This window comes from Anomaloglossus baeobatrachus, chromosome 4 (genome assembly GCF_048569485.1).
Source record: "Anomaloglossus baeobatrachus isolate aAnoBae1 chromosome 4, aAnoBae1.hap1, whole genome shotgun sequence".
NCBI lineage: Eukaryota > Metazoa > Chordata > Amphibia > Anura > Aromobatidae > Anomaloglossus > Anomaloglossus baeobatrachus.
In genome coordinates, this window is record NC_134356.1 from 401,479,638 (window position 1) to 401,505,163 (window position 25,526).

Consider the following 25,526-nt stretch of genomic DNA (forward strand, 5'->3'; position numbering starts at 1 on the left):
CCCAGCAGCCGCCCGGAATTGCCGCATCCATTAGGTGCGGCAGTCCCGAGACTCTACCCAGCTCATCCTAAATTGCCCTGGTGCGGTGGCAATCGAGGTAATAACGGGGTTAATCATGACAAGCATCTCCTCGAGGCACCTTCCATGATTAACCTGTAAGTGAAAGTAAAGAAACACACACAGCGAAAACTCCTTTATTTGGAATAAAAGACAAAAAAACACCCCATTTACCTCCTTATTAATCCCCAAACAACAATCCAGGTCTGAAGAAATCCACACGACACTGTCAACTCTGCTACATGAAGATGACAGGAAGCCCCGTAGAACACGAGTGATCTGTGTCCTGTCCATGCAGCACCTGAAGTGAGCTGCGCTGTCACCGGGGACTTCACTCTGCAACGCAGAAGTCAAGATAACCAAATCTTCCTATATTTCTCATTAGAGGCAGTGGCTCAATGGTTAGAGCTACTGCCTAAGAAGCATTAGTTTATGAGTTCAAGTTTTGGCTGCCCCGGTAAAGAGTTTAATTTATTTTAACTTATAATTATTATTTATTTATAATTATAATTTAATTTAATTTAATTATTCAATGAGGGGAGGAGCCGGACATCAGCTATGAGCCGCGGGACACACCTCTAAAATCGGAGCAGTTCACGGAATGAGGCTGCATTGCTCTCTCCTCTCTCTCTTCTCTCTCTTCTCTATCTTTCTCTCTTTCTTGTTCTCTCTCTCGTTCTCTCTCTCTTGGTCTCTCTCTCTCTTTCTCTCTCTTTCTCTCTCTTTCTCCCTCTCTCTCCTCTCTCTCTTTCTCTCTCTTCTCTCTCTCTTTCTTTTCTCTATCTCCACTCTCTCTTCTCTCTCTCTCTTCTCTACTCTTCTCTCCTCTTCTCTCTCTCTTCTCTCTCCTCTCTCTCTTCTCTCTCTCAACTCTCTCTCTTCTCTATCCTCTCTCTTCTCTCCTCTTCTCCCCCCTTCTCTTTCTCTCTTCTCTCCTCTTCTCTCCTCTTCTCTTTCTCTCTTCTCTCTCTCTTCTCTCTCTCCTCTCTCTCTTCTCTCTCCTCTCTCTCTTCTCTCCTCTTCTCTCTCTCTCTCCTCTCTCCTCTCTCTCCTCTCTTCTCTCTCTCTCTTCTTTCTCTCTCCCTCTTTCTTCTCTTTTCTCTCTCTTTTCTCTCTCTTTTCTCTCTCCCTCTCTCTCCTCTCTTTTCTCTCTCTTTTCTCTCTCAGACCTAGCGATGATCAGCTGATGCGGTCACCTGACGGAATCAGCTGACACTAAAAGTCGAGCAGTGAGGCCAGCTTTTTACCGCCCGACCGGCTAAACTATCAATTGCTGCTGTCGGAAAGGAGTCTGCACAGAAGTGTGTAGTTTTGGTTTTTTTTTGCACTGATGCATCAGCTGATGGTATAAAAGCCGTTTATACAATCAACTGCTGTGTCACGTGATTCAGGCCCTTGAACCTGACACATCATCTGATCGCTTTGCCTTCCAGCAAACCGATCAGATGATATTGGATCTGGATTGGACGGCGCGGGACCCTTGACCCAGGATTACTGCGGAGGGGGGTTCTTTATTCCAGTTGATTATATACAGCTAGCTCTAACCCCATTATTACCCAGTGAGCCACCCGTCACCAGAGCAGCTGGAAGAGTTGGATACAGTGCCAGAAGATGGCGCTTCTATGAAAACGCCATTTTCTGGGGTGGCTGCGGACTGCAATTCACAGCAGGGGTTCCCAGAAAGCTTGGGCACCCTGCGCTGAGGATTCTAATCCCCAGCTGCCTAGTTGTACCTGGCTGGACACAAAAATTTGGCAAAGCCCACGTCATTTTTTTTTTTTAATTATTTCATGAAATTCATGAAATAATTAAAAAAAAATGGCTTCCCTATATTTTTCGTTCCCAGCCCGGTACAAATAGGCAGCTGTGGGTTGGGGGCAGCCCGTAGCTGCCTGCTGTACCTGGTTACAAAAGCATGGCGAAGCCCACGTCATTTTTTAGGGGGGGGCAAAAAATTGCTGCATACAGTCCTGGATGGAGTATGCTGAGCCTTGTAGTTCTGCAGCTGCTGTCTGCTGTCTGTCTGTATGGAGGAGAGCAGAAAGCAGCTGCAGAACTACAAGGCTCAGCATACTCTATCCAGGACTGTATGCAGGAGTTTTTTGCCCCCCCCAAAAATGACGTGTGCTTCGCCATATTTTTGTATGCTAGCCAGGTACAGCAGGCAGGTACGGCTGCCCCCCAACTTCCAGCTGCCTATTTGTACCCGGCTGGAAACTAAAAAAATAGAGAAACCCTTTTTTTAATTATTTCATGAATTTCATGAAATAATAATAAAAAAAAATCGACATGGGCTTTGCCCCATTTTTGTGTCCAGCCAGTTACAACTAGGCAATGAGAAAGATAGGACCTAGCATCACCTTAGACAGGTGCTCTAGGGTAATAATTGTAGATAAGTAAAAAATGAACCCTGGCACACTATGTAGTTCCCCACAAGAAAAACGGACACAAATTCAGTGTTCTTGATCTATTTCTTTCTTTTTTATTATAAGTGAAAAAACGTGCTGTACAACAGTAGAAAGTCCACCTCAACGTTTCGGCTTCAAGCCTTCATCTGGTCGGACAATCTGACTTCAATATATTTTACATGTGAAAGAAATACAGAAAAAAACAGATATCAAAGGAGGGTAAACAATGCATGAAATTACAACAGTACTTAATACGACATGGTGTATACATCCAGGGAGAGAAGCAATAGAGACCAATGTCACAATAAATAAGGCAACTCTAAATTATCATGAATAAGAGATTAGAACATTATGAACGGATATAGTCAACCGTGTGAGGGATACCGTAGTTAATTGCAAGAATCCAAAAATAAGAGGATAAGATGCTCACCCATCTATGCCCGCATCCGGCAAGACAGAGATGGTAGTATGTATTAAGTGAAATTTAATGGAGGATATCAGCCTGTGAGAGAAGTAAGAGAAAGGGGAGACAGTGGAGATTCCTCTCTTAGTATGGTCTTTAAGTAAATCAAATAAGAGGAGGGAAGGGTCAGGGCATACCTGCTAAATAGGGACTGAAGGATTTAGCCTATTGTACTGGCTAAAGATTACAGGGATCCTATGAACGAAATGACATGTGTCAATTAGATTTGTCGCGTATGTGAAGGCTTATGTTAGTAGAGAACAGAGAGGAGAGACGTACCTGTGTGCAGGATTATAAATAAAGGTCTATCAGCCTGTATGGGGGCCCTTGGGCTCACCATTTCATTAACGGACAGATTTATCCTGGTGACGCTTCACCACGGTATGTGTGCTCCTTATTCCCATATGGATTGCCTTTCCCCTTTTCTCCAATGACATGTGCCCTTATTTTAGCACATAACTGTTATATTTTATCTCCTAGAGTCTGGCACCATTATAGTCAGGTATATTCCACCTGTGTCGTTCACAATAAACAGCTGACAGACCTCAACTATATGATCCCAGTGTGAACACCCTCAAGGGCCCCCATACAGGCTGATAGACCTTTATTTATAATCCTGCACACAGGTACGTCTCTCCTCTCTGTTCTCTACTAACATAAGCCTTCACATACGCGACAAATCTAATTGACACATGTCATTTCGTTCATAGGATCCCTGTAATCTTTAGCCAGTACAATAGGCTAAATCCTTCAGTCCCTATTTAGCAGGTATGCCCTGACCCTTCCCTCCTCTTATTTGATTTACTTAAAGACCATACTAAGAGAGGAATCTCCACTGTCTCCCCTTTCTCTTACTTCTCTCACAGGCTGATATCCTCCATTAAATTTCACTTAATACATACTACCATCTCTGTCTTGCCGGATGCGGGCATAGATGGGTGAGCATCTTATCCTCTTATTTTTGGATTCTTGCAATTAACTACGGTATCCCTCACATGGTTGACTATATCCGTTCATAATGTTCTAATCTCTTATTCATGATAATTTAGAGTTGCCTTATTTATTGTGACATTGGTCTCTATTGCTTCTCTCCCTTGATGTATACACCATGTCGTATTAAGTACTGTTGTAATTTCATGCATTGTTTACCCTCCTTTGATATCTGTTTTTTTCTGTATTTCTTTCACATGTAAAATATATTGAAGTCAGATTGTCCGACCAGATGAAGGCTTGAAGCCGAAACGTTGAGGTGGACTTTCTACTGTTGTACAGCACGTTTTTTCACTTATAATAAAAAAGAAAGAAATAGATCAAGAACACTGAATTTGTGTCCGTTTTTCTTGTGGGGAACTACACAGTGTGCCAGGGTTCATTTTTTACTTATTACAACTAGGCAGCTGGGGATTGGAATACGCAGCACAGGTTGGCCCGAGCTTTCTGGGCCCCTCTGCTGCGAATTGCAGTCCGCAGTCTCCCCAGAAAATGGCGCTTTCATAGAAGTGCCATCATCTGGCGCTGTATCCAACTCTTCCAGCAGCCCTGAAGCCACGTGGCTTTCTGGGTAATAATGGGTTAATACTAGCTTTGTTTTACTAGCTAGTATTAAGTCAGAGATTCTTAACGTCAGGCAACTTTGACCCGGCCATTAAGAATCTCCGATAAAGGATTTAAAAAAAAAAACATACAGAGAAAAAATACTTTAATAGAAATAAATACACAGACACACTTAGAGACTCCATGTTTATTATTCCCTCTCATCCCTCCACGATCCTGGTCTTCTGTCTTCTTTCTCCTTCAACTCATGCAGCTCTGCTACATCAGACAGCACTGCACGGGAGGAAGATGCTGCTGATCCCCGTGCAGTCTAATCACTCAGTGAGAGTGTGCAACAGCTGCGGTCTGTAAGCAGTGACGTCACCGCTGCCACCGTTGCTAAAGTAATCTGACAGGTGGTTACTATAGCAATGGTGCTCCAATCACGTGATACCCATTGCCGCAATTCACCGGCTGTGGCAGCCAGCCTTTGCATGTGGGCTAACTCTGTAAAGAGTGCCTACATGCAGGAACGGGGAAGCCGACCATGTGCCAGAGAATCTCGCCGGTACACGGGGATGCACAAACGAGCACCGCGTACATGAGAGATGCACTGACAGGACCTAGCATGACATCTAGCCATGTGACCAGTCTGTAGCCAATGAGATAATACACACGTGACTGGTCACATGCTATTTTGACATCACGGGAAGGTCCTATCATCAGTGCTGGTTACCGGGAGGACGCAGCGATTATCCGAAGGAAAAGCGGCGGGATACAGAGTGCAGGACGCGTCGAGGGGACCTGTAAGTGTAATGGCAATGTTTATTAACTGTATGTGTACATGTATAATGTATTTTTATGTGTTTGTGTTTGCCTGTCATTGTTTTCAATGGGGTTTGAAGGGGTTCGTCGAACGTTCGACGAACCGAACCAAACTCGAACTCTAGGGGGGTAGCTCATCTCTAGTTATAGCTTATTGATTTAGAAGGAGAAGTAAGTGTAATATGTAGGTGTTTTAATACTTTTGAGCATATAGGTAATTATATACACCATTTCTTAATACGTTCTGTCACATTAGATCGCCTTTACAATTTTTATAGGAGTTTAAATTGTCTCTCCAGGAGACAAACTCTAGCGCAGCGCCACCTAATGGAAGTAGTGATTCTAAAAGTCAAATTTGGATTTTTAACAATCCTTTGCATATGACTTAGGATATATTGCCAGATCAGAATCTCAATTTGCAGACACGGTGTTTCAGGGTGCTTGCCCCTCATCAGTGAAAAGTATGGGGTGTCTGATCTGGCTCATGAGAAGCTTTGTGGGGACCACGGGGGAACACTATTCTCCTTAAGGAGACTTTGCAAGCCAGTCTGGCTGCCAGTAAGGGGACTTATAGCTGCCACGCCCCTCTGGGAGATATTCAAATTGACTCTCCAGGAAAGGAGACAAACTCTAGCGCAGCGCCACCTATTGGAAGTTTAAGCATGTCAAAAATGTAACCCTGGAGACTTTGATTTTCCTGGTGTTGCTCAACCAAAAGAAATTGGGTCTTGTTTGAAAGAGCATCAATTTGGATATCAGAAGTATAATAATATTACAGTATTAACTTAAATGAATGCAAAATAAGTGAAAGTGAATCACGCAGTAATATTGGAAGAAACAATGTAAACCATATTACATAAAGCGCAATTTGTGAATGGTTTTATTAGAAGGAAAGCCCCAATTAATACATTCATTACTCAACCATTATTCGTCTGCACTTTACATTTGTAAAATAATATTTAATACTAATCATGCTGCCCGGTTTGGAGATAAACTGTGTCGCCTGATAGTAAATGAAAGCTATTAAGAGCTTAAAACAAAGGGATATTATTTGTAATAAGAGGAGCATGCTCTCCTGTTCATTATGACTGGAAAAGTATTTGACTTTGTGACTAAATAAATCAGCATTTATGTTCCCGGCTGATGTTTGCTAAAATTGAAACATAATCCAGGTTAATTACAGTTGCCAGAGGTAACTTGTGCAATGCTATAATGAAATTAAAACCTGTCAAATAGGAGTGACATAGACACATACTTGAAATGCAGAATGATATTTTAACACCTTGAACTCTATTGTCTATAGTAAAAGACAATAATGGCAGATATGCCCTAAAGAATGTTTTAGTGGTATTAATAAAATGTATTAGAAGTTGTAATGTTCTCTACACAATACATGAATATAGTTATCCATCCTTTTAGAAGATTTTTTTCTTCTGTTAATTGTTAAGATTACAACAGTATTTAAAAGTGGGGATAAATGTACAACTCAGAATAAATGTAACCTTTACTAGATATGTTTTAAAAATGTCTGTGGAGAAAATCAGATGCACAAAACATATGCATTGCCTTTCAAAAGTATTCAACACATTTTTCATGTTTTGCTGCCTCACAATCTGGAATTTCACTATTTTTTTAAGAGTTTGAATCAGTTCATCTACAGAACATGCTTAGAACTGTGAACAACATGTAGGACACACAAACCGAAAACATCAGTATGCATAACTATTCACCCCACTAGTCAGTACTTTGTAGAACCTCCTTTTGCAACAATTACAGCTGAAAGTCGCTTTGGATAAATCTCTATTAGCTTTCCACATCTTGCCACTGGACTATTTGACCATTCCTCAAGGCAAAACTGCTCCAGGTGAACAGTAATCTTCAAGTCTACTACAGATTCTCAATTGGTTTTAAGTCTGGGTTTTCACTAGGCCATTGCAGTATATTCATACATTTGCCCTTATACCACTCAAATGTTGCTATAGCAAAATGCTTTGGGTCATTATCTTATTGGAAGGTGAACCTCTATCCCAGTCTTAAATCAATGACTGACTAAAACAGGTTTTGTCAAGATATCCCTGTATTTTGCACCATCAATCTTCCCTTCCACTCAGACCATTTTCTCTGTCCCTGCTGCAAAAAAACATCACCACAGTATGATGTTGCCACCACCATGTTTTACTGTGGGGATGGTATTCTTGGGGTAATGGGCTGTGTTGGTTTGGCTTCAGACAGAGCATTTAGCTTGGAGAACAAAAAAAATCAATTCTGGTCTCAGCTGATCACAGCATCTTCCTCCATACATTTGGGGAGTCTCCCACATGTCTTTTAGCAAACTCAAAATGAGCCTTCTAGATTTGGCAGTAAGTAAAGGTTTTTTCTGGTCACTCTTCCATAAAGGCTAGCTATATGGAGTGTACAGCTTATTGTGGTCGTATGTGCAGATACTCCACTGCCTACTTAGGAACTCTGCAGCTTATTCAGGGCTACCTTTGGGCTCTGTGCTGCCTCTCTAGTTAATTCCCTCCTTTCCCTGGCTGAGAGCTTTTGTAGGTGGCCCTCTCTTGGCAGGCTTGTTATGGTACCATATTCTATCCATTTGATGATAATGGATTCGATGGTGCACCAGGGATTATCAGAGATTGGGATATTTTTTTTAGAACCCAACCCTGACTTATACGCTTCAAAAACTTTGTCTCTGACTTGTTTGGAGATTTCCTTGGTTTTAATGGTGTTGTTTGGTTGGTGGTGACTCTTGCTTTTAAGTGTTGCAATCTCTCTGGCCTTTCAGAAAGGTGTATATATCAACAGACCATGGGACACTTAATTGCAGACAGTTGGACTTGTTTCACTAAGCATGTGATTATGATGCTAATCTTTTGCACCAGAATTTTTTAGGGGCTTCAGCGCAAAAGGGCTGAATGTATATATATGGCAATTTTTATCTATTTTATACCATAAATTTAAGTTTTGCCTTTTTTTCTCACTTCATGTCCCCAACTTAGACTAATTAGTGTTGATGCATCATACACAAATTGGATTACAAAAATATTTAAACACAGGTTGTAATGTAACAAAATAAGTAAAAAGTCAAGGGGGTGAATACTTTTGTAAGGCACTGTAACATCTAATTCTGTGAAGTGAAAACACATTTGTGACTTCATGTTGCTCATCAATCAATAGTAACAGTCCACGTACTGGTTTTATGATTGCAAATCTATAATATACAAGTCTTCCCACTAATGTAAAAGATTGATGCTCAAATAACACGGGCTGTTCCTTTTGGGAGGACATAATTTGTTTATCCTGGCTACTATGTCAGGACTCTGCCCCTGTTACAGCCAGTGTTTATCTTTGCTGCCCCTCAACGATGTTACAGTGATCGAAAATATGCCCTTATCCATATCAATAGAGCATCTCTACTTTCTTATCTTCTCGTTATGTCAAGGGTCTTGTCTTGAATTCCTTGGTTGATTAATAGAAAGATTGTAATTTTACCATATCGTCTGGGGAATCACAAACTAATTCTCTTACATGTTATGATCATATAATAAATCTCATGGGACAAAGAGCTAAAGACTCCATTCTTGTGAGAGGACATGGCGATTTGATGTTCTTATAAATCATAGGATAGTTTCCGCTTTATTTGTAGAGGTGCAAGAGTGCCTGGAAACTCACATGTCTAGGTACTCTGGCTTATATATATCCTAGGTCATTTGCAAAGGATTGTTAAAAATCTACATTTGACTTTTAGGATCACTACTTCTAATAGGTGGCGCTGCGCTAGAGTTTGTCTCCTATCCTGGAGAGACAATTTGAATATTCCCCAGAGGGGCGTGGCAGCTATAAGTCCCCTTACTTTACTGGCAGCCAGACTCGCTTACAAAGTCTCCTTAAGGAGAATAGTGTTCCCTCGTGGTCCCCACAAAGCTTCTCATGAGCCAGATCAGACACCCCATACTTTGCACTGACGAAGGGCAAGCACCCCGAAACACCGTGTCTGCAAATTGGGATTCTGATCTGGCTTATATATACTAGGTCATATGCAAAGGATTGTTAAAAATCCACATTTGACTTTTAGGATCGCTACTTCCAATAGGTTGTGCTGTGCTAGAGTTTGTCTCCTATCCTGGAGAGACAATTTGAATATTCCCCAGAGGGTCGTGGCAGCTATAAGTCCCCTTACTTTACTGGCAGCCAGACTGGATTGCAAGGTCTCCTTAAGGAGAACAGTGTTCCCCCGTGGTCCCCACAAAGCTTCTCATGAACCAGATCAGACACCCCATACTTTCCACTGACGAGGGGCAAGCACCCCGAAACACCGTGTCTGCAAATTGGGATTCTGATCTGGCTTATATATCCTAGGTCATATGTAAAGGATTGTTAAAAATCCACATTTGACTTTTAGGATCGCTACTTCCAATAGGTGGTGCTGCGCTAGAGTTTGTCTCCTATCTTGGAGAGACAATTTAGGTGCTCTGAGTGATTTATACCCCTTATCCCTTTCTGGTTTCTGACAATATCAGAATTAGGAGAACCACAGCTAACTGAATGGTATACAGATTACATCAGAAATTTGTGGTCTTGGTGTCTCTTAGGACAAGTCCGTAAAAATAGCACACTATTTTTTCCCATCTGTAAATTTTTTTTGTTGCATATGTGACATTATTATGACTGTAATAATCATCTTATTACATCTCAAAGTAAATGCAGATAATGTTTTCATATAAGAATTCTGGGCTGTATGCATGTCTCATACACAATCTTAATACTTTATTATGATTTTCTAAAGTGTCTCTAAAAAAAGTTGTCTGGCTGTGTTTTTTTTAGAAAAGCTGTCCAGAAAAAAATAAAAAATAAAATTGGCAACCCTGGCTAGGACACATTGATGAACAACTCTCTTGGGCTTCTTAGACAGGTTATTCCTTCCTGCCTGATGACCACAGTATGACTTCATAACAATCAAAAAGACTGCTGGAACACCATTGCAAATGTGAACAGGCTGCTAGCTAAAAAATACACAATTTATATAAAGTGAAAGCTGCACACCAAATTCAGAGAAATATGAATAAGCATAACTGCTCTATGATCCATCAAGATATGAAAAATATAATTAGCCATATGAAAAATGACTTCTAAGAATTATTTGAAAAAAAGTTATTTTGCTAATGTATTGATCAATTCATTACTGCCCGATAACCACTTCACAGTAATCTCATATTTTCCAAATTTCTAGCAGTCTTTTTGCTTGTTATGCAGTTTTTTTCTGTCTGAGAACCCAGTCCCACCCTTCAGCCATGTTTATTAAATTTCCTATATAGCCAGGTCCCTGGCTTCCCATACACAAACAGGTTTTAACCGCACATAGAGGCAACATTTGGTTAGGGACCCAGTAAATAAGAGATTACCATGAAGTGGTTATCCGGTAGCAATGAATTGATCAATACATTAGCAAAATATCCCTTTTTTTCAAATAATTCTTAGCTGTCATGCAATGTCACATTTTCAATTTTCCAATTTTTCATATGGCTAATTGTATTTTTCATATCTTTATGTATCATAGAGCAGATATGCTTATTCATATTTCTCTGAATTTGGTGTGCAGCTTTCACTTTATATAAACACAGTATGACTTCAGACATGGCAGCTTGGACATATACTATATACAAGCAGTAAACAATACCTATAAATTATATAGACTCATATATAGTATGGACCTGAGCTTTCATGTCTGTGGAAAGAGGAAGGAAGGAAAAACAGCACTACAATAACAAGATTCTATGGCCTTTTAAAGCATATACACAATATAAAAGATGGTCTTCTGCTCAGGACCCCTGTCTGTTAATGAGAGCCATGTATTAAGTGGCCAATCATCAAAGTATTGCAGACCTAAATGTATTTAGAAAAGTTGGCTTGATAACTTGTTTATTTATTTACTTTTCCCATTAGAAAACAGGTGACTTTTTTCACAGCTTTGCTTTCTCTCCAGGTTATGATGTTCAATAGCTATATATGCCTTGCTAAACAATATAATTCATGCTACCCTGGGGAATAGGCTGGAACACACTAGTTGGAGTGCCATTATTGATAACCCTTCCCCTTGAACATAAACAAAAGTAGAACTTCATGAACATTACCTGTTTTCTCACTGCCAAATACCACACTAAAAACATGAAAACAAGCTTGAATCTCAATATTAAACATTTGCAATTAACATTTCAAATTTGAATAACTTGAAAACAATATATAAATATAAATCCAATTACTAATATTTTTGTTAGTCTGTCTTCTCAAACACTTTTTTGATATGGATCAAATGTTTTTCAGTCTTTTTAGCATTTTATTTCACAACCAACATATACCTTAAAAGCTTTAGTGCAATTCAAACCATTTCATACAATACATCTTGAGGGGGGTTTGGGTTTTTGTTTTTTTTTTTTAAATACATGTACAATTTTAGCAAAATAAATAATACCATAAAAGTTTCTTAAAAATATGTATGAACAATTCATGGTGTTTTCTTGGAAATATTTTGAAACACATAAAATATTGAAGCAAAAGGAGGCCAAATACAACCAAAGATGAGAATCAATAATCATTACTTGAAGTTCTAAGAAAAAATTGGAAATGAGATGGAATTTTATTGGATTTGTTGCAAAATGATTCTTAATCAATAATAAAAAATTACAAACGAAAAATAAAGAAAAAATAATTACAAGCGAAAAATAAAGCAAAATATCTTTGCATCCATGTGATTATAGTAGTTTCATGTAGAATTTAAGGGATCTGACGCACATTTGTATAAAACGAGGTACCAGATGAATTTAGACATTGCTTTTTATAAGTTACTATAGTTGATATAACAAATTAAAACAAACTGTAATTCAATAAGCATTGGTAAGTGTTCTGCCTTTTCAACAGGATTATTCATTGTGTTTTATTTAAAAAAAAATCAGATCCAAAGTGCTGAAGTTAATCCCACTGCTAAAACTTAAAGATTTTTTAAGGTTCAAATAATTGTGTGGCCTGGCTTATGTAGGTTTATCACATGAATGAACTAAGCCCTTGGAAGTACCTAAACATGACACATGGCATGCAGTTTCTAAACCCTCCACAGCTTTAGGCTAAAAACACAAGACAGATCTCTGTTTACTAGTATTAAAATAAGAAAAAATAAAACACATATTGGTGTTAATAGAAGTGTAGAATATAGGAAGCACCTGTACAAAAACTATAGCTGGATAATTGTCTATGATGTGTAACGTGTACAAATATTTGATAGCGATTCAAGTAAATAGAATATAGTTGCCATAAAGTCAATCTACAGTTGGACATAAAGATGTACCATTAACAAAGAAATGATTAGTACATTTTATTTTTTTTATTCAATGTGCCACCAATTCTTCTTCTTTCCCTGAAATTTGCCACAGTGCTTCTCAGACTAAACAATACACTACAAGGAGAAGAGAAAGTGTCTTAGGGGTACTTCACACACAGCGAGATCGCTACTGAGATCACTGCTGAGTCACGTTTTTTGTGACCTCATTAGCGGTCTCGCTGTGTGTGACACTGAGCAGCGATCTGGCCCCTGCTGTGAGATCGCTGCTCGTTACACACAGCCCTGGTTCGTTTTTTTATTGTTGCTCTCCCGCTGATAAGCACACATCGCTGTGTGTGACAGCGAGAGAGCAACAATCCTGAATGTGAAGGGAGCAGGAGCCGGCATCTGACAGCCTGCGGTAAGCTGTAACCAAGGTAAACATCGGGTAACCAAGGTGGTTACCCGATATTTACCTTCGTTACCAGCCTCCGCAGCTCTCATGCTGCCAGTGCCGGCTCCTGCTCCCTGCACACACTAAGTTAAGCGGTGTGCGCTGGTAACTAAGGTAAACATCGGGTAACCATACCCGATGTTTACCTTAGTTACCAGTGTCCGCAGCTTCCAGACGCCGGCTCCGTGCAAGCGCAGCGTCGCTTGCATGTCGCTGCTGGCTGGGGGCTGGTCACTGGTCGCTGGTGAGATCTGCCTGTTTGACAGCTCACCAGCGACCATGTAGCGATGCAGCAGCGATCCTGACCAGGTCAGATCGCTGGTCGGATCGCTGCTGCATCGCTAAAGTGTGAAGGTACCCTTAGACTAGTCAAGCACAGTGTGCATTGTATAGTCCGAGAAGCTCTTCTGCCATGTTAGAGAAATAAGAGAATCCCAGAAAGCAGAATCAAAATAAATGAGCTATAATGAATGGAAATCAGGCAGCAAAATGATTGAAAAGAAGGGCATCAGGTATATTTACTAATCCTTCTCGACTAAGTTACATTTTTATGTCAGACTGTAAGGATATTTTAAATATGTTATGCCAAGAAAGATAATAGTTTGTAATTGTATAACATTATTTCATTTTCTCTTGCCCAATAAAGGCATATTCACATGTGGAAGATTTGGCATAGAAACACTGACACTGAAAATCAGTTCTCATCATATAAATTGGGTTGTTTGGAGCCAAACACAAGGATTTCTAGAATAATAATCTAACAATGGAAATGAGAAAAGGTTAATCTCCTGCGCCGCCACACAGTCCAGACGATATAAATCAAATATTATTTATTGTTCAACGCGTTTCATAGCGCTCAAAGGCTTTTTCATCGGGGCAATCTCATACCTGATGAAGAAGCCTTTGAGTGTTTTGAAAAACTTTGACCAATAAATCATATTTGATCTACACCGTTTGGACTGTGTGGCGGCACAGAAGATTAACCGTTTCTTCCTTCCTATTGTTTGATCTCCACGTGGGTTCTGCAGCGGCCTACAGGCGTTTAGTGTGGTTGTGACTTTCACAACCACATGAGGTAAGTCTCTCTGACTTTTTCTCTTTTAATTTCAAATTGGATACGACCTTATTTGCACTGTTTCTTTTTCCTGGTCCTATTTTTTTTATTATTATTATTATTATTATTATTATTATTATTATCTAGATGAATGATACAGTCATATACAATTTTGCAACAAAAGTCATGCCTATGAACTCACCCTCATTTTATATTATTATTATTAATAATAATTATTATAGCTCCATTTATTCCATGGCACTTTACATATGAAAGGGGTATACAAAATAGGGACAGGTACAATAATCATAAACAGTACAAGGCACAGACAGGTACAGGAATACAGAAGTCCCTGCCCGCGAGGGTTCACAGTCTAAGAGGGATGGGTGAGGATACAGTAGGTAGAGCTGGTCGTGCGGTGCTGTATCAGACTGAGGGTTACGGCAGGTGTAGACTTGTCAGAAGAGGTGGGTCTTCAGGTTCCTTTTGAAGCTTGTCAAGGTAAGCGAGAGTCTGATGTGTTATGGCAGAGCTTTCCAGAGTATGGGGGAGGCACTCGAAAAATCTTGAATGCGATTTTGGGAAGAGGAGATGAGAGGGGAGTAGAGAAGGAGATCTTGCGAAGATCAAAGGTTACGTGCAGGTAAGTACCGGGAGACTAGGTCACAGATGTAGGGAGGAGATAGGTTGTGAATGGCTTTGTAAGTCATGGTAAGAGTTTTGAACTGGAGTCGTTGGGCAATGGGAAGCCAGTGAAGGGATTGTCAGAGAGGAGAGGTCGGGGAGTAGTGGGGGGACAGGTGGATCAGTTGGGCAGCATAGTTTAAAATAAATTATAGTAGTGCGAGACTGTTATAAGGGATTTACTTTAATTGTAAGTTCTTTAAAACACTAACTTTTTGCTAAATTATGTATTAAAAATACAGCTGTGCACATGAGGACAGACCTTTCAGTCTACCTGAGTGGGTTGGTGGAAGTCTGAACTGACATGTCTCCTGGACTAGTGACCTCGTCCTTGGCTGTGCTTTAAACTATGAGCCAGATTAACAAAAACGTTCCCTCCAGAATTTTGGATTAAAAATTTGAAAAGTGGCAAAATTTAGTTTCTCCCAGCGCCTAAAAAATGAGAAGCAATGGGGTGGAATGGGGGCGACGCAATAGCAGGGCATCACAGCTTGTCTAATTCATGACGAGCTGTTGTTTTCCCTATGTCAGAAATTTTATTCCACTACCTGACTGGAGTGAGTTTTGTGGCATGCACCTTTTCAAGAATCAGGAGCATCTGACTCAAGCATGCCCTTTCATGAATCAGGCCCTTAGCCTTCTCTGAAGCATGCCAGTATTTCAGAGATAAAAGCAAATTTCTGTAATTCAGGAGTTAAGGGGGTGTTACACGCAGCATGAAAGCACCCGCCCCCGTCATTTGTCATGGGAAAATCGCTGCCTGTGGTGCACAATATCGTTCGGACCCGTCACACGGGACTTACCTGCCTAGCGACGTCGCTGTGTCCGGCGAATCGCCTCCTTTCTAAGGGGGCGGTTCGTGCGGCGTCACAGCGGCATCACTAAGCGGCAGCCCAATAGAAGCAAAGGGGCGGAGATGAGCAGGACGTAACATCCCACCCACCTCCTTCCTTCAGCATTTCTGGCGGCCGCAGGTAAGCTGCAGTTCGTCGTTCCCGAGGTGTTACACGTAGCGATGTGTGCTGCGTCGGGAACGACGAACAATCTGCCTCCTCTACAATCAATGATTTTTTGAAAAAGAACGACGTGTCAACGATGGACGATAAGGTGAGTATTTTACATCGTTAACGGTCGTTCCTTGCTGTCACATGCAACGACGTCGGTAACGATGCCGGATGTGCGTTACGGTATTCGTGACCCCGGCAATACATCATTAGATACGTCGTTGCGTGTAACGCCGCCTTTAGTCTCTGGTTTGGACAGCATGAAACAGCTAGCAGGATTTTATTAACTAAACTCCAGTGAGTTTTATCCATAAAAAGTTCCATCTGGTCACAGTTTCCCACTGCATTGTTTGATCTAAGGAAATACAAGCAGGGATGAGCAGAGTTGAAACATTTGAAAAATACTCCTAAAGGAATTAAAGGTACATTTAACTTACTCAATTCATGACTGCAATAGAATTTACCTTCTAGAATCTACTCACTCAGCATGTAATATCCATAACTGTATGTATGTCAGTGTTTCAAAAACATCAAGTGTGGTAGAGTAATCAATGCTAAAATTATATAGTTGATCCAAGACATTTGATGATTCAAAGATGAACATTTTTAAAACTGCAAAAATTTCTCAAGAAAGAAAATTACTTGACTTTGCAGATTACTAAGCTTAATGGGGCTGTCAAGGCTTGGGGTTATAGTCAATTAGTACTCTATATAACTTCAGACTTTTAAATTCTCATAGCGTGTGCAGCGCACGCTGTCAGGATTCTCCATCATGCGCTACATATATGCAGCCTCAACAATACAAATCAATTGATCAAGGATGGACATGTTTAGTTGAAATGTGACTGAAAGTATGCAAATCACATACTTGCAATCACATGACCACTCCAAAGAAACCTGACAGCACACATTGTGCGCGCTGTGAGTGTAATGCGGGCTTTACATGAGACGACTGCTCATACGATGCATCGTCGGGGTCACGGTTTTCGTGACGCACATCCGGCATCGTACACGACGTCGTCTCATGTAACACCTCCTAGCGACGCTGTATCGCTCACAAATCATGAGTCGTGTACTTGTTGCTAGGTTTCATAAAATTGTTTAATTAAAATGGCGGCGGTTGATCATCGTTTCCATGGCATCACACGTTGCTCCGTGTGACACCACGGGAACGATGAACAGCAGCTTACCTGCCTCTCGCGGCACCCGACGGCTTAATGGAAGGAAGGAAGGAGGTGGGCGGGATGTTTACATCCCGCTCATCTCCGCCCCTCCGCTTCTATTGGCCGGCTGCCGTGTGACGTCGCTGTTATGCCGAACGTCCCTCCCACTCCAGGAAGTGGACATTCGTCGCCCACAGCGAGGTCGTCCGAAAGGTAAGTACGTGTGACAGGGGTTAAACGAGTTTGTGCGCCACGGGCAACTAATTGCCCGTGACGCAAAAATGACGGGGGCGGGTACGATCGATCGTGCTATCGCACAATCGGTCGTCTCGTGTAAAGCAGGCTTAAGTGTGGTGGACAATTGCTGTTGTGTTCCTAACCCTAAAAAACTATTGCATTATTGTCTAATAATGTAATGTACACAATGTCCTGCGTCTGTTGTAAATATTGTCTCATGTGATTTGTATTGTATTATTATGTACAGTGTGTAAATGTTAGTAATGATATGTAGAGTAAAAGATGTAATTTATAGCAGTGATAATGTGATGTATATAGTTTTAGTAAGAGAGTTCTGCCCAGCAACAGACTGCAAGGTCTAGCCCACAATGGGAGAGGTCAGTGAATAGGGACTAACAGTAGGTCTTAGCAGTTCCTTCTAAAACACCAGTTAAGATGGCCCAGATGTCATATCTCTGCTGTCCAGAATCCCAGAGTTTCTATCAGCTATATCTTCTTTCTTCTCCTCTCGCTTCCTAAAGCTCAAAGTGCCCAAAACCGAACTAATCATATTTCCTCCATCTCACCTACACTCTCTACCTGATCTACCTATTACAATAAATAACATCACGCTCTCCCCAGTACACAAAGTTCAGTGCCTCGGAGTGACCTTTGACTCTTCCTTGTCCTTCATACCACACATCCAATCCCTCACCACCTCCTGCCGTCTTCAACTCAAAATTATTTCCAGAATCCGCCCTTTCCTCAATTTTCATTCTATAAAAATGCTAGTGCATGCTCTCATAATCCCCTGCCTTTATTACTGCAACATCCTCCTCTGTGGCTTCCCTGCTAATACTCTCACACCTCCTCTCCAGTCCATCCTTAACTCTGCTGCCCGACTGAGCCACCTCTCTCCTCAATAATACCCCACTTCTCCCCTCTGCAAATCCCTCCATTAGCTTCCTATCCTCCACCGTATCTAATTCAAACTACTAACACTGACCTACAAGGCTGTCCATAATCTGTCTCCTCCATATATCTCCGAACTAATCTCCCGCTAGACTCCAACACGTAATCTCCGGTCCTCCCAAGACCTCATTCTCTCCTCCTCACTCATTCGCTCCTTATGCAACCACCTCCAAGACTTCTCCTGAGTATCCCCTGTCCTCTGGAATTCATTGCATCAACATGTCAGATTATCTGCTACACTTGCAAGCTTCAAGCGGAATTTGAAAGCCCATCTGTTCAGAAATGCCTATAATATCCAATGACCTCGCTGCCTCACCACCATCCGAGCTGCTGCCTCACCACCACCAGAGCTGCTGTCTCACCACTGTACCAGAACTGCTGCCCGACCAACACCCCACCTACTGTCTCCTCCAGAATATCCTATAGAATGGAAGCCCAAAAGGGAAGGGTTCTCTTCCTTCTGTTCCAGTCTGTCTATTGTAACTTGTAAATGTTTTCTGTATGTAACCCTTTCTCATGTACAGCACCATGGAATCAATGGTGCTTTATAAATAAATATTATTATTAATAGTAATAATAATAATAATAATTAATAAAAGACCCACTGTGTAATAACAATAGACGTATAGTCTGATGGCTGTCATGAAGGTTTTAAGCATTGAGTGACTTTTGGAAGGAGAAATAATTAGACCATTATGGAGATAGCAAGATCCTTGACTGTTGGCTTAAGCATTGGGTGAAAACAACAAGAGGGCCAGAGACTGACCCTCGAATGAGTGGCCCTAGATTGAAGGAGTACAGACTAATAGCCAGGACCCTTAACCATCAAGGTACTGAGTTATCTTAAATGGTGTCTGAACATAGTCAACTACCTGAGTGGATTGTCACCTAGCCTCTGTGAGAACAAGGCTTTACTCTGATTATGATAGTACTGTAAAGAGACTAGACATGGACCCACTAAGAGGGAGAGTGACAGTCACAAATTGTACTATTGTGTTGGGTTGTGTTTTGACTCACAAAACCAGTAACACTTGAAACAACCCAGTGGGAGCTGAGAATGAGTCTGATGTGTTGTAAAATTGGACTGTATTGGGAGTTATGTGCTGGCTATCCCATGAGTGAAGTTGTAACTGAGGAATTTTCAGAACCATTATGTAAAGAACTGTTGTTTAAGATAAACTGGCGGTCTCCCGAGTTATCTTATGGTCCTGGCCAGCTGAGAACAGCGGCATGCACAAACACAGTACAAACACAGCTCAAATCCACACACCCAGCCAGGACCAATTGTTTCATGTAGTGTATCGGTGCTTCAGGAGTCAATCCCTCACCCATGACTACCACCTTGTGGCACCCTATGTGAGGATTCATAAGTCTGCAGTCACATAGAATGAATTCAGACTTAAACTCCAAGCCAGAAAAAATCCTTCAATGATAACCACAAAAAAATTACAAGATCCAATATTTATGTAAATTGTTATTGCATTTTCACTTGTAATTAGCAGATATTTTGACTTATAAGGCCTTCAAAAAGCACAACAGTGTCGAAAGTAAACCTTAACTCATAAATAGGGATGAGCGAACCCGAATTGTAAAGTTCGGTTTCTGTACCAAACACCTTGTGTTTGGTGCTGAACACCAAACACAGACTTTTGACTGTATGTCCAGTTACTGTTCGGGTTTGTCACCCAAATAAAGCTTGTTGAAAGGTTGCAGAGCAGCCAATCAGCAACCTTTTAGGTTGCACGTACTTCTGGAGCCATTGCACCCATGCCAATTATTGGCATGTGTGATGGTCTATCACTAGGTGTCACTAAATACCACTAGTAGAGGATCAGCCAAACTAGGGTCAGAAAGTGGGAGGACACAACAGGAAACTCGGAGCTGGCAGAGACGTGGTCGGGGAACTAGCTGGAGGTCAGGAGTCAGGAGGTCACATATGAAACACAGGGAGAAAGCAGAGCCGAGGTCAGGGTATGAGCCAGAGGTCAGAAGCCAGGGAATCACATATGGAACACAGGGAGAAAGTGGAGCCGAGGTTAGGGTACAACCAGAGGTCAGGAGCCAGAGGGTAACTTGAGAGTCAGGGACATGGGCGGAGAAGGGTAACTAAGGAACAGCATTGGAGACATGATCATAACAGTTCACTTACAGGAGCCAGAAGCACTAACTGCAGAGCAAGAACTCTGACTGGCGGCATTCTGAGTAAGGTTGCTCCCCAATGAAGCACAGCAATCACCCAGAACAAGGCACCTGTAAACAGGCCCCTCTCAGGACCTGAGACAGGGAAATAACCCATCCACTGGAGCACAATACAACCACAGAGCATCAGCTCTGCAAGAGAACTGAACACAGCAAAACAGAACCATGACAGCATGGCTGTAATTGGCTATGGAAATCACTTTAAAAAAAGAAGCAAAATGGTTAAAGCAGGACATACTTACCAGTCTCCAGTCTTACAAGGCTGCAGCCCCAGCTGTGTGAGAAATCTTGACTGTGTATCAAAATAAGAGGTTCCCATGTAGCTTTCTCCAATTATTTAAATAAATAATTTTAAAAAATGGCCTGTGGTTCCCCCCAATTTTGATACCCAGCCAAGATAAAGCTGACAGCTGGAGGCTGATATTCTCAGCCTGGGGGGGCCAATAGTTGTTGGGCCCTCCACTGCCTAAAAATAGCAGCCCAAAGCCACCCAGAATTGTTGCATCCATTAGCTGCCACAATGTCAGCTCTACCGGGCTCATCCCAATTGCCATGGAGTCATCAAGGTAACAGGATATCAGCTGTCAGTAAGCCCTAAGTCTGTCCCAGTCCTAAGTAATGGGAGGTGTCTATGAGACTCCACCCATTATTAATCCTGTAAGTGAAAAAAAATAACACAAATACCAAAAAATCCTTTATTTGACATAAAATACACACACCCTCAGAGTGATTTTTTTTTTTTTTGTCATTTTGTCTCCCATAGTTGTGGTTTAACGGTGATGTCAATTACAGGCCTATCTCCTCTTTTTAAATGGGAGAACTTGCATAATTGATAGCTGACTAAATACTTTTTCTCCCCACTTTATGTATAACATCTAATGATCAGACCCAGAAGCAGTGTTACAGCCGTGAGGAAGGTTGGTAAGTATAACTGTCCTGCTTTATTCCATATTTTCTTTCTTTTGCAGCCCCCAAGGCCTTTCTAACACCATTTTATAACATACTGGTTCAGGTCCCTTAGACTTATATGTGGTTTGGCTTCCAGGGTCAGGTTCGGCTGCCAAACCCAATTTTTTTTAGTGTGTCTGGTTCAGTAAACCCAAATATCCATGGGTTCACTCATCACTAGTCTTAGTATTTTTTGGTTGAACACCACAGGAATGATTTCTTAATTTCACAGGATAGTGTTGAAATACAAACGTCATATGATTTTAGGGTTTTTTAGTATCAAGTATGAAACTGTTATAACTAGGTTTAATCAGTGTATTTTTTTTGTCTGAGATTTAACAATTATAGAATGCCTCACTGTACAAGATTCATTATATTATTTAAATGCAAAGATTACTAAGTGGTTCAAAATATTTAGTACAATATAGTAATTAAAACAGGAAAGGAGTTTTTCCAGTATTAAATGGACAATTTGGAAACATATAATTATTTCAGTTTTATATACAGTGTTATTTCAACCAGCAATTTTACCTGATAGCTTTAAGTGTTCCATGAGCTAGTGACTTTACTATAACTGACAAGTCAGACTCCAAGATTTCCATTATTTACTTCTCTCTTGCTATTTACTACTTTAACCGGTCAGAGTAGTGACTTTAGTATGAACGAACACTAAGGCGGCTTTGCACACTACGACATCGCAGGTGCGATGTCGGTGGGGTCAAATTGAAAGTGACGCACATCCGGCATCGCATGCGACATCGTAGTGTGTAAAGCCTAGATGATACGATTAACGAGCGCAAAAGCGTCGTAATCGTATCATTGGTGCAGCGTCGGCGTAATCCATAATTACGCTGACGCGACGGTCTGATGTTGTTCCTCGCTCCTGCGGCAGCACACATCGCTGTGTGTGAAGTCGCAGGAGCAAGGAACATCTCCTACCGGCGTCACCACGGCTTCCGTAGGTTATGCGGAAGGAAGGAGGTGGGCGGGATGTTTACATCCTGCTCATCTCCGCCCCTCTGCTCCTATTGGCCGCCTGCCGTGTGACGTCGCAGTGATGCCGCACAGCCCGCCCCCTTAATAAGGAGGCGGGTCGCTGGCCAGAGCGATGGTCGCAGGGCAGGTGAGTGCATGTGAAGCCAACGTAGCGATAATTTTTGCTACGCCAGCTTTCACAAGATATTGTACCTGCGACGGGGGCGGGGACTATCGCGTGCGACATCGCAGCATTGGCTTGCGATGTCGCAACGTGCAAAGCCCGCCTTAGACATAAAATTTTCCATTATTTACTACTCCTTAACTTTCACTACTTTACATTTGAAACATTAGAGAAAATTATGTTCAATGTACTCAAAGCAAAAAAGGGCAACCAGTCCAGTTAGCCGAGGCCAACACATTTAATGCACAAACAGGATGCAGACAAGCCTCTCAACATGATGGACACTTCACAGGTGCAAGGCAAATTGCACACTAGTGGCGCGCATAGGGCACTGTTCACACTTGTATGCGCTTGGTGTCCAGCCCGCAACCTATTACCACGCCCTTACTATTAGATTAGGCGGGTTACTCGGACACAACTCACTGCAGCACGTAAGGGACAGAAATTAAGAGGCCCGGCTGCACCCCGCATAATCAAAGTACAAAAAAATACATATAAAATATATGAGAGGTATTAGTTTGTAAATTGGCCAATGTACGTAAGCCCACAATCCTCATCACGGATCCTCACGCTTGCGGGTCCCTACACTGATAAATAACAAAAATAGCAACAAGAAGAGGAGATAAAAAAATCAGTGTAGGGACCCGCAAGCGTGAGGATCCGTGATGAGGATTGTGGGCTTACGTACATTGGCCAATTTACAAACTAATACCTCACATATATTTTATATGTATTTTTTGCACTTTGACTATGCGGGGTGCAGCCGGGCCTCTTAATACGGCCGTGCATAGTGGAATTTCTGTCCCTTACATGCTGCAGTGAGTTGTGTCCGAGTAACCCGCCTAATCTAATAGTAAGGGCGTGGTAATAGGTTGCTGGCTGGATACCATGCGCATACGAGTGTGAACAGTGCCCTATGCACGCCACTAGTGTGGAATTTACCTTGCACCTGTGAAGTGTCCATCATGTTGAGAGGCTTGTCTGCATCCTGTTTGTACATTAGATGTGTTGGCCTGGGCTAACTGGACTGGTTGCCCTTTTTTGCTGTGAGTACATTTTATAATACATTTTTGGGGGAGTTTTTATCTCCTCTTCTTGTTGCTATTTTTGATCTTTATCAGTGTAGGGACCCGCAAGCGTGAGGATCCGTGATGAGGATTGTGGGCTTACGTACATTGGCCAATTTACAAACTAATACCTCACATATATTTTATATATATTTTTTGCACTTTGATTATGCGGGGTGCAGCCGGGCCTCTTAATACGGCCATGCATAGTGGAATTTCTGTCCCCTACATGCCGCAGTGAGTAGTGTCCGAGTAACCCGCTTAATCTAATAGTAAGGGCGTGGTAATAGGTTGCTGGCTGGACATCATGCGCATACAAGTGTGAACAGTGCCACTAGTGTGCAATTTACCTTGCACCTGTGAAGTGTCCATCATGTTGAGAGGCTTGTCTGCATCCTGTTTGTGCATTAAATGTGTTGGCCTGGGCTAACTGGACTGGTTGCCCTTTTTTTGCTGTGAGTACATTTTATAATACATTTTTGGGGGAGTTTTTATCTCTTCTTCTTGTTGCTATTTTTGAAAATTATGTTCAAGAACAAAAACCATGAGTGCATATAGTGTCTACATATTTTTCAATAGAGTAAGGTGCTTAGGTTGTGGACCATGTGGGGGCCTAACGGATGGATATGTAAACCAAACCAAACAACAAAAAATGATGGAATGCTAAACATACAAAAATTCCTTATTATATAAAATTACAAACAGTGACAAAATTGCAGGAAAAAGGGGTGTCACAATAAAATAAAATCAAACTAAATTAACAACACACACTGAATTTAAATTATGTTCTTGTACAGTGCCTTGCGAAAGTATTCTGCCCTCTTGAATTTTTCAAACTTTTCCCACATTTCAGGCTCAAACATAAAGATACAAATTTTAATGTTATGGTGAAGAATCAACAAGTGGGACACAATTGGGAAGTTAAACTAAATGTATTGCTTATTTTAAGCCTTTGTAAAAAGAATAAACTGAAAATTGGGGCGTGCAATATTTTTCGTCCCCTTTACTTTCAGTGCAGAAAAATCACTCCAGAAGTTCATTGAGGATCTCTTAATGATCCAATGTTGTCCTAAATGACTGATGATGATAAATATAAGCCACCTGTGTGTAATCAAGTCTCCGTATAAATGCACCTGCTCTGTGATAGCCTCAGTGTTCTGTTTAAGGCTGTGTGCACACGTTGCGTTTTGAACCACAGCGTTTCAGTGGCAAATTGCATGCGTTCAGCTTTCCCAGCAAAGTGTATGAGAAAGCCGAAAAATCAGTGCACACGCTGCGTTTCTAAACGCAGCGTTTTGGATGCCAAAAATCGGTGCGGAAAGAAAAGCAGCATGTCACTTCTTTTGTGCGGTGTGGCTGCGTTCTCTCCCCCATTGAATCAATGATGTGGGTCAGAACGCAGCTACACCGCAGTGAGCTGCTTTTTTGTTGCGGTCCGCGGGCTTTGTCGGCATACCAGAACGCAGGCATTTTACCTGGAAGTGAGGTCAAGAGGTTTCACTTCCTGGCAAAGTCCTGGAAAGCCCCCGGTGTCGCCAAAGTGCCCGCCCCGACCCCGACCCCCCTCCCAAAAATCCAACATGGCCACGCACACAGTAGCGCACCGGCCGCCCTGCTCCTATGATTTCTGTCGCATGTGCCTTGAGACATGCGACAGAAAAATGCCCCCCAGGCCCTGCCAGGTCACCCCCTATTCCCCCCGGTATTCCCCCTTACCTGTCCGGTCACAGCGCTGATCCCCCGCGGCCCCCTCCTCCTTCACAGCAGACGCCGGTCAGTGCGGTCACATGAGCAGAGCAGCTGACAGCCAGCACTGTGTTCAGAGAGCTGTGCTGGCAGCTCGCACTCTGCAGCTGTGACCCAGGGAGAGTGGGTGCAGATTTTTGGCTCCCACTTTCCTCAAATGGAGGGTCTGCCCTCCTAGAAAATGGGGGATACATTCCCTGAACGTGCCCCCATATTCTAGAAGGTCCAGAGCCGACGTGGGACGTCCAAATGGATTTCT